This window comes from Tamandua tetradactyla, chromosome 16 (assembly GCF_023851605.1).
Source record: "Tamandua tetradactyla isolate mTamTet1 chromosome 16, mTamTet1.pri, whole genome shotgun sequence".
Classification (NCBI taxonomy): domain Eukaryota; kingdom Metazoa; phylum Chordata; class Mammalia; order Pilosa; family Myrmecophagidae; genus Tamandua; species Tamandua tetradactyla.
Genome location: NC_135342.1, coordinates 80949286 through 80957627, shown reverse-complemented (window position 1 = coordinate 80957627; position 8342 = coordinate 80949286). Strand labels below are relative to the sequence as shown.

The following is an 8342-nucleotide window of genomic DNA, read 5'->3' as shown; positions in this document are numbered from 1 at the left end:
TGGAAAATCCCCTAGGGAAGGTGAGCCAGCTCCAAGAGCCATCACTGAAGTGGGACTTGGCAACGAGCTGTGGAGCGAACCACAAATCTGTCCCCTTTAGAGTGTGAAAAAAGAACCACGCGGCCTCCTCGTGCCAGGGCTGCGGCGGTCCCTTACTCGTCACAGCTGTGCCGCCTTCCGCTGGGGTTCCCGCACCCCTGCCCACGGCGCACATCTGGGCCGCGGCATCCAACCCGCCCGCCCCGTCCCCTGCCCCCTGCCTCCTCCCCTGGCTCACCAGCCCCTACCCAGGACCCGTCAGAGGGAGGCCCCTCTCTCTTCTGAGCGCTGGGGCAGGGGGTGACAGTAAGCATTTGTCGTCTCACATCTTCCTGCTTAGAGACGTCCTGGACGGGGGCCTCGGGACCCACAGTAGGCCGCCAGGGAAGGCTGTGCAAGGAACCCCTTAAGGCAAGTATCGTGGAAGCAGGGATAGCTTTGGGCCATGACTGCCTCTGGGCTCCCAGCCGAAGCCTCCCTCAGCAATGACTGACTGTGCCCTTAGGTAATTGCTGGAGGAAAATCGGATAATAATGTGACAAGTTTATCAGGTCCCAAGCTTTCCTTTTAAGAGCCGTGCATATTTAATCTCATTTAGTTAACAACATTACCAGGCCTGACATTAACATCCCCATTGTGTGAATCTTGGAGGCACAGAGAGGTTGAGTAATTTGTCCAAGGTCACACAACTCTGCAGAACTGAGAGCCAAACCCAATAATCTGTCTCTGGTGCTCATGAGGGTTAAACATGTCAGGGTGCACAATTTAGGCCAGGGCCTGGCACACAGTAGGTCCTCTTTAAGTATTAGATCTTGTCATCATTACTTGCCCAAGGAATTAGAATATGTCTAGCCCTGTCTCAGTGGAGAGGTGGTAGAACTGGAATGAAGAGGTAGAACTGAGAAATTCCATGTGTGCTTATGAAAGTCAAAGATTCAAATTCACCCTATAGCACTTTTTAAAATCTCTGGTCCATGGGGGAGGAGGGGCAGCAGAGCAGCACCCCTGGGCTCAGGTGGCACGTGCTGTCTGGAGGGGGCAGGTCCCAGGTGGACCTGCTGTTAGAAGCCAGGCCAGAGCAGGGCGGACTTAGCGCAGGAGGCTGTCTTTGTGAAGTGTGCAAATGACTTGGAGTCCCCTTGCTTTTCTTTGCAGCAAACAGAGAAGCAAAGGGGGATACGAGAAAATCCCCTCCCGGCCAGGCGGAGGGGCCATGCCCAGTGCTTCAGCCCGGGGCTTGCCCAGAAGTTGCCCGCTGGTTTGCACAAGCATTAATGCTGCCCTCCTGAACTCGGGTGAAACCGTGAGTCTGGCGTAAAGGGTCGGATCAAAATGAAGTGACCAGGTCAAAGCCCTGGCCCCGGGAGGCCAACATCAGGGTTTAGCCGAGTTGCAGTCAACCCCGGGACACGGCCCCTTGCTGCTCCAGGCCAGCGGCTCTATCGACCCGGCCGAAAAACCAGACCAGCCTGGGAACCACACCGTGGAGAGGGTAATGAGTCACAAATACCATTTCAGTGGTTTACTTTGAACGAAATACACACAGCCAAACTGACTTTTACTAAAGAGCTTGTCTTTGTAATCAGGGCAGCCACAAATGAGGGCAAAACTGCATAATGGACCCAGAGCCCGACCCATTTTCCCATTAAAGGGTAAGATTTTGTTTTTTTTTTCCAAAGAAGAAAATGGTTTGCTCCTAAGAATATGGGTGAACGCAACAAAAACCGAAATTTTGCAACGTGTAGAATTGCAAATCACCCTCATTATCCCTCGGGGTCACTTTTTTATGCCATTTGTGGATGTCTAACCGATTCGAATGTTTGCCAGGTTCACGTGCCATCTGGGTTGATGTCACCCACTGAGGTTTGACCCGTGGCCCTAATAAGGGAAGACCTCACAGATGTGCCCACCAGGCCACCAAAGAGCCAAATGGTTGAGAAAGGACGGTTGAGTCACCACATGGAGTATTTCTGCAGAACAGTCAATTGAATGTTGAAAACGGTGTTTTGGTTTTTAGATTTAAACCATGACAGAATTGAATGGACAGAATTGAAATACCACCCCAAGTGCTTCCTCAGAAACCAGCAACGACATCGTCGTTTTCAGGTCGTTTTCTGCTCCGTGTGCGTGTCATGTGGCATTCCCAGGAAGGTGAGAGCACGTGGCGTGCTCCTGTGTATTGGTAGCGTCAAGTGGCGCCTTTGCTAAGAGGGTCCCTGGGCCGGCAGCCGTGGGGTGTCCAGTGCTCAGCATGGACCCCCTTTTGCAGGTGACTTGTCCCGGGCTGGGTGGCCGCCCTGGCTGGGTGGCCGCCCTGGCTGGGTTCTCCAAGGACACGGGCTTACCTACCCAGTGCCCAGGGCCCCGAGGGCTCTCAGCAGGTGTTTGTGGAACTGGATGAGCCCCACAGGGCAGCAGGATCCATGAAACCGGCAGTTCCCGGGGGCTCCTGGAAGCATCTTCACACGAGCGTCTGTCTATAAGGGCGGGGTGACAGGTGCTGCACTTGTCGTCTGTGAATCCCCGAGCCTGTGTTTGCAGAGTGGGAGACACTGGCGAAGCTACCGGCAGGGTGATTTCTGCTCTGTCTATGCGATAGCACTCACATGGCCAGGAGATGAGGCCACAGGGCAAACTAGAGCCGAGGCCCTGTCCCACACCTGAGACCTCTGCCAGGTGCCCCTGAGCAACACGTCCCACGGGGGGCTGACCAGGTGCAGGTTTGATCAGATCTTGGCTACGAGAAGAGCGGAATCCATGTGGGGCGGGCATGGCATGAGTGGTGCTGCCTTGTCCTCCATTGGCCATCGCGACAGACCCTACCTGCATACTACTGACTAGGAAGCATTTGAGAATCCACAGTGACACGTCGTGAGTGTGCAAGGCATGCCAGCCCTTATGGCCACCATTATCGTGCACCTGCTCACATTTCAGGCACACCCCTCGTTCTGCGAGAATAAATATCCTCAGAGACCAGGGTGTGCTTTTCATGTCTGGTGCACTCTCTGCTTGGAAACGTCCGGTTCGGCGTGGGTGCCTGACGGACTCCAGCTTCTCTGCACTTCTCTCCCAGTTTCCTTCCTGTGCCTACATTCCAGACTGTGCTAGGCGCTCCCTTCCCGGAGCCTCTTGCAGTGTCACAGAGACTGAGCTGGAGCCTCCGCACGGGACCCAGGTGGGCATGGAGAGCGGAAGCCACCCTGCAGGCACGCCTCCCCCTGTGCCAAAACCGGCCTCGCGGCACAAGCGCTGCCACCGGGTGCACCCGCTCACCCTTCCGCAGGCTTGTGACTGAAGTACCACGCGTGCAGAGGCGGCTCTAACGCGATGTGTCGTCTCCTGCACCCTGGCAGCCCCCAGGTCGGGCCCCAGGCGTGGTCATGTTCAGTGAAGCCTGTGTTGCTGGGTGTGCCGATGTAGAAAGAGAAGGACACGGGAGAGAAATCGGGGGACAGATCAAGCTCACCATCTGAGTGAGAAATGAATTAGACCCAAGAAGCCAGAGCTATTGTAAGCTCTTTATTGCCCCATTTATTACTACAAACTCTGGTCTTCCTGGAAACAGGTATTTTTGACTCAGAAATAAGACAGAGATATGCTCACTTGGGGTGAAGACAATGGCACCCCCAGATGCAATCCAGACCTCGATTTCTGTCGAGACTGATTCAATACAATGACTCCCTTCCCCCCACAATTAGGCACAAAATAAGAATCCGAAGTTCTGGGTCTCCTTTGGTGTCTGGCCAAAGTTTGCATGGTCAGTGTCACTGGACAGGTGTGTGGGCTGTCCAGCATGCTGCCAGGCCCCGGGACAACTCAGGGACCTGTGGCATTTACAGGGGAGGGGGTAGTCCGAGCCTCAGGAGAGGGGGCACATGACCGGTCAGCTGAGGATGCAGTGGCATGTCTCAAGGCCAGCCCTGAACGGACAGCCGCCGCCTGGCATTAGGATCGACAGCTGTCAATTTCTGCATGTGCAGCCTTGCAAGGAGTCTGTAATCCGGTTTTACTAGTTTTAAACTCAGAAGGCCATCGTGTCAACCCTGGCTGCAAAAGAGCCGTGTATTTCATTATACGCAAGTAATGAGCCTCTGCCTTTGAGTGGAGAGCAGATTTTAAAGTCTTGTTTGTATTTTTCCCGACACAGAGCAGTGGGTTCCATCCACCCTGGAGGACCCCAGGCTTGTCCTAAAGTCTCTCTGGCCTTGGTGCACATTTCCTGACAGTTCCCCACCACCTCCCTCACGTGGCCAACACACCCTCAGTCTTCAGCTTCGTCGCCGTCTCCTCTGAGAGCCTCCCTGGGCCCCCTCTGTAAGCAGTTCCCCTTGCTCCATCATATATTATGATCGCTGGTTGTACAGGTTTCAATTATGTTCAGCTGGAAATAATAGAAACCCAAAGGACCAATAGCATAAAGAAAATTTTTTTCCCCCTTTGCACAAAAATCTTGGGGACGGCAGGCCAGGGATGCTCCAGAAAGGTCCCCAGGGACGGGCCTTTCTAGCCTTCTGCTATACCACGTGGGACCTTTTTGCCCCAAGGCACCTTTGCTCCAGCCATCACATCCACATCCCAGCCGGCAGGGAAGAGGATCATCGGAGGTAAGGGCGGAGAGAGGGCTTGTGTCGGCTGTTTTTTTCTGTTTTTCCCGTAAGATAACTTTGATTCTTGATCACTTTTTTTATCATTATTTTTATGAATACCCTATACCCATAAAGTCAAAACTTTCTTCCTCTGTTTTTTTATTTTTTATTTTTTGAAGGAAAAGTCCGTTATGCTTCTTCTTAATCTTTCTGGCCAGATGTGGTCACATGGCCACAGCTAAGCACAGGGGAAGATGGGAAATGTAGTTTTAATTCTGGGTAGCAGCACACCTATTTAAAAGCAGGGGACTCTGTCGGGGAGGGGAAACAGACGCGGAGGGCAGCCCCGTCCTGGCCGGGCCATCTGTCCAGTCCTGGTGCTTGGCATGGGGCTGGGGTTGCCTGAGAGTTGTGCAAATGCATGATATTGCATGAATACATGAATGAATAAATGAATGGGTGCCCCAGGGCTTGGCCCTGTCAGGGCGTCCTAGGGAGCAGCACCGATGGCTCTTGGTTTAGCTGTGCTTGTGGAGCACCCCTGGGGAGCAGCCTTCTCCCTTGGGATGGGATGAGGAGGGGTCTGGAAGATTCGATTTCCTTAAAACCCAAGTGCCAAGGGGCACGAGGCAGCGGCCGGGAAAGGGCGTACTTCTGCGGCCAGGTGGGCTCTGGGCAAGGTGGCACAGCTGCTCCTCGCGTCTCCCACGGCAGTGCCCGGCTGCCCTCCTCCACCTCTGGGGTCTGGGCCTCGCCAGGTAACCCCGCCCAGGTCTGCATTTCATTTGTTCCTGCCACTGGGGCCCAGCTCTGCAGACAGCTGCGTGCAGGGATCATCTTTTACAATCCAATTAGCAGCAGACCCCCCAGACCACAGGAGATTGCGGTGGCTCGTTTCCCACAGGGGCTCCTTGCAGCCAAGGCTGAGCTGCCTGGTGTCTGCAAAGGAGGCGGAGAACTCGGCGAGGGGAGGGGCGAGGGAGGGAGACCCGATACTCCTTGCGGGGGCCGGGAGGGGCACAGCGCGGGGAGCCCCTGAACTTGGCCAGACCTGGAATGAAAGCTGCGGGAAAGGCCCGGAACCACCCACGCACTTCCCCCATATGGCACTGCAGCTGCGACTCCTTAAGTCCTTCTCGGGCCTGAGCACGCCAAGGACTCCTGTGCTTGCTCCATCCTCGCTCAGGGACAGGGTGGTGGGAAGAGATGTGCGCTCAGAGCTAGAGGGGATTCTGGAGCTCCTGGGCCCGGCTGCCTTCCTGTATAGAAGGGGAAACTGAGGTCCAGAGAGGGGCGGGAGTGGCCCAAGTCCCAGGAGGGCGAGGGCTAGCTGTGAGAGCCCCCGCTTCCAAGTCCCTGACTTCCTCCTTCGGTCCCTCCAGGGGCCGGACAGCAGCAAGGCCACGCGCTGGGTGACGCCAGGCCCAGCACCCAGCACAGGCCCGAAGATCGACTGTTCACCCCATTTCCCAGGAGAGGCCCAAAGTACCTCGGTTCCTGCAGAGCAGCCGCGGTTCCTGCAGAGAGGCATCCATTGTGTACGGCTCCTGCACCCTCGGAGCTGGGGGCTGAGTGCACACATTAAGGTCACTGAGAAGGCCTCGGTCAGGAACAGTAACCCCCTTGAGTCTCCAAGGACCAAGTGACCCACCCGGAAGGAAGAAAAAGCATTGAGAGAGTGCAGGACTGAGCAGGACTAAAATCTGGCTTCCAGCCAGGCTGTGTGATGTCAGTGCACCAGACCACCCTCTCTGAGCATCAGAGGACTTGTGTTCAAAATGAGGCGGGATGACGCGCAGTTGGGGCCAGCCGTCCAGCTGCAGCAGCCCGCTGTTTCTAAGGATTCTGTGTCAGATGCAAAACCTGCCCAGCCCCAGGTTTCCGCCTCCCTCCCCTGGCACCTGGGCACCTGCCCACCCTCCCTGCCCACCCTGCACACCTGAGCACGTCACCCAGCAGGACCCCTGGGTGAGAGGGGTGCGATTGGGAACGCGGCCCCCTGCTAATTACCCCTCCCAGCGGCCCCGCCCTGACAACTGTTGCATTTGGAAATAAACGCCACACTTTTCCTACATCTGCTCCAAATTTGCATTTCAGAAATTAGAGAACTTAGTTATGTGGTATTACATGGCAATCGGGCTGGGCCTCGGAGTATGGAACTGATTGGATATTCCACCCAAATGAGAGGAGTTTCAAGCTCTTTCCAGGAAATTGAGTGGAACACCCAAACTGACATCCAATATTAAATATTGTATTCGTATAGTTGTTCGGCAGTGTTCCCTGGCATCCAACGTCTGGGAGCGAAATTTATAAATGGAGAAATCGAATACCTGGTTGGAATGGGGCTCATCAGAGCTGGGGAATTAAAATATTACTGTATATACTCCAAGTCAGGCCACTTATAAAGGTGGAGCTATTAAACTATGATTAGCCAGGCCGTATTTTGTCTCAAAAATGTCATACACCATTAAAGTTGAGAAGACTTTGATGCAAATCCCCCTGGCAAGGGCTCTGCCCCGTCAGCAGCAATGGATCCGGGAATGTTCTCTGCGAACACATAGGCCCTGTGGGCGAGGGCAGGACCTGCCTGAGCAGCCTCGGGCTGCCGGACTCCGGGTCCGCTGGGAGACCCGGCACCTCCGGCCTTAGGTCTGGGAAACCGGGGAGTTCCACGAGCCATCATGTTGCAGGATGTTTGAGGCCAGTGCAGCTTTACAGAAGTGTGCGGAGCAGGGCTGGGACCGAGGGGCAAAATTTAAGGGATGCCGGACATCTTGGTAATCAAGATAAAAATAATTTAATACAATATTTAAAAATTCAAACAGCTACATTACTGCCGGGTGCCACTGGCCAGCCTGTTCATGTAAATAAAGTTTTATTGGAACCAGGGCTAGGGATAGGTTGAGGTAAATGAGGCCTGTGCGCTCAGAGCTAGAGGGGCTTCTGGAGCGCCTGGGCTCCATGCGAGTTCAGGGCCGGATCTGTCCTCATTTAAAATGTCAATATTTTGCTTATCATGGATTTTTTGGCATTAATTTTAACTTAAAAGTGTGGCGTTGCTGTTTTATCTTGACTGCTGAGTTCTGGGCAGGGCTGGGGGCTGTGCAGCGGGTGGGGCTGGGAAGCAGTGGAGGGACGCGGGGCTGAGCCGAGCCGACCACGGGCCGGGGATGGGTAGCCGAGACTGCTGGGCCTCCTGGACCCTGTGTCCGGGGCTGGGGCTCTGCTGTCTGCAGCTCTGCCCCGTGGGTGACGGCCAGCTTCCCCTGTCTGCGGGATTCTCAGCCCTGAAGCCACATTGGTGGAGGTGACTCAGTGCCCAGGTCAAGGACCAGAAGGGGCCACACAGGAGGCGGGTGGGGGGGGTCTTCAGAAAATGCCTCGTCTTCGTCTTTCTGAGTCGGGGTTTCTCTGACGTGAGCCTGCCCGAGAGACCTCCCAGGCAGGGCCACTAAAAACTCCAGTTGCTGGGCCCCACCCCAGGGTTTTAGACTCAGCAGGTCTGGGATGGGGCCCGAGAATCTGCATTTCTAACAAGTTTCCTGGTGATACTGACACTGCTAGTCGGGCATGTCACTTTGAAACCCTCTTCCAAGGGTGATTGGGGTGGGGGTGAGGGGTAGGGAGCCTGGGCAAGAGGCCCGGCTGGCAGCAGAGTGTGTCCCCCTCCTTTGCAGGAGTCACTTCCAGTGAAGGAAACGAGCACTTGGGCAAACA

General features: G+C 55.1%; 1 long non-coding RNA gene across 1 annotated transcript in view; it reads left to right on the top strand.

The window, feature by feature from the left end:
• Positions 1 to 218: 218 nt before the first annotated feature.
• LOC143659876 (uncharacterized) overlaps positions 219 to 8342 on the top strand; it is a 15017-nt gene continuing 6893 nt past the window's right edge. Inside the window, exons 1-2 of the long non-coding RNA XR_013163799.1 lie at positions 219 to 2190; positions 4187 to 8342. The exon at positions 4187 to 8342 is cut by the window's right edge and continues 842 nt beyond it. This is a non-coding gene — a long non-coding RNA (uncharacterized LOC143659876). The remainder of the gene's footprint in view (positions 2191 to 4186) is intronic.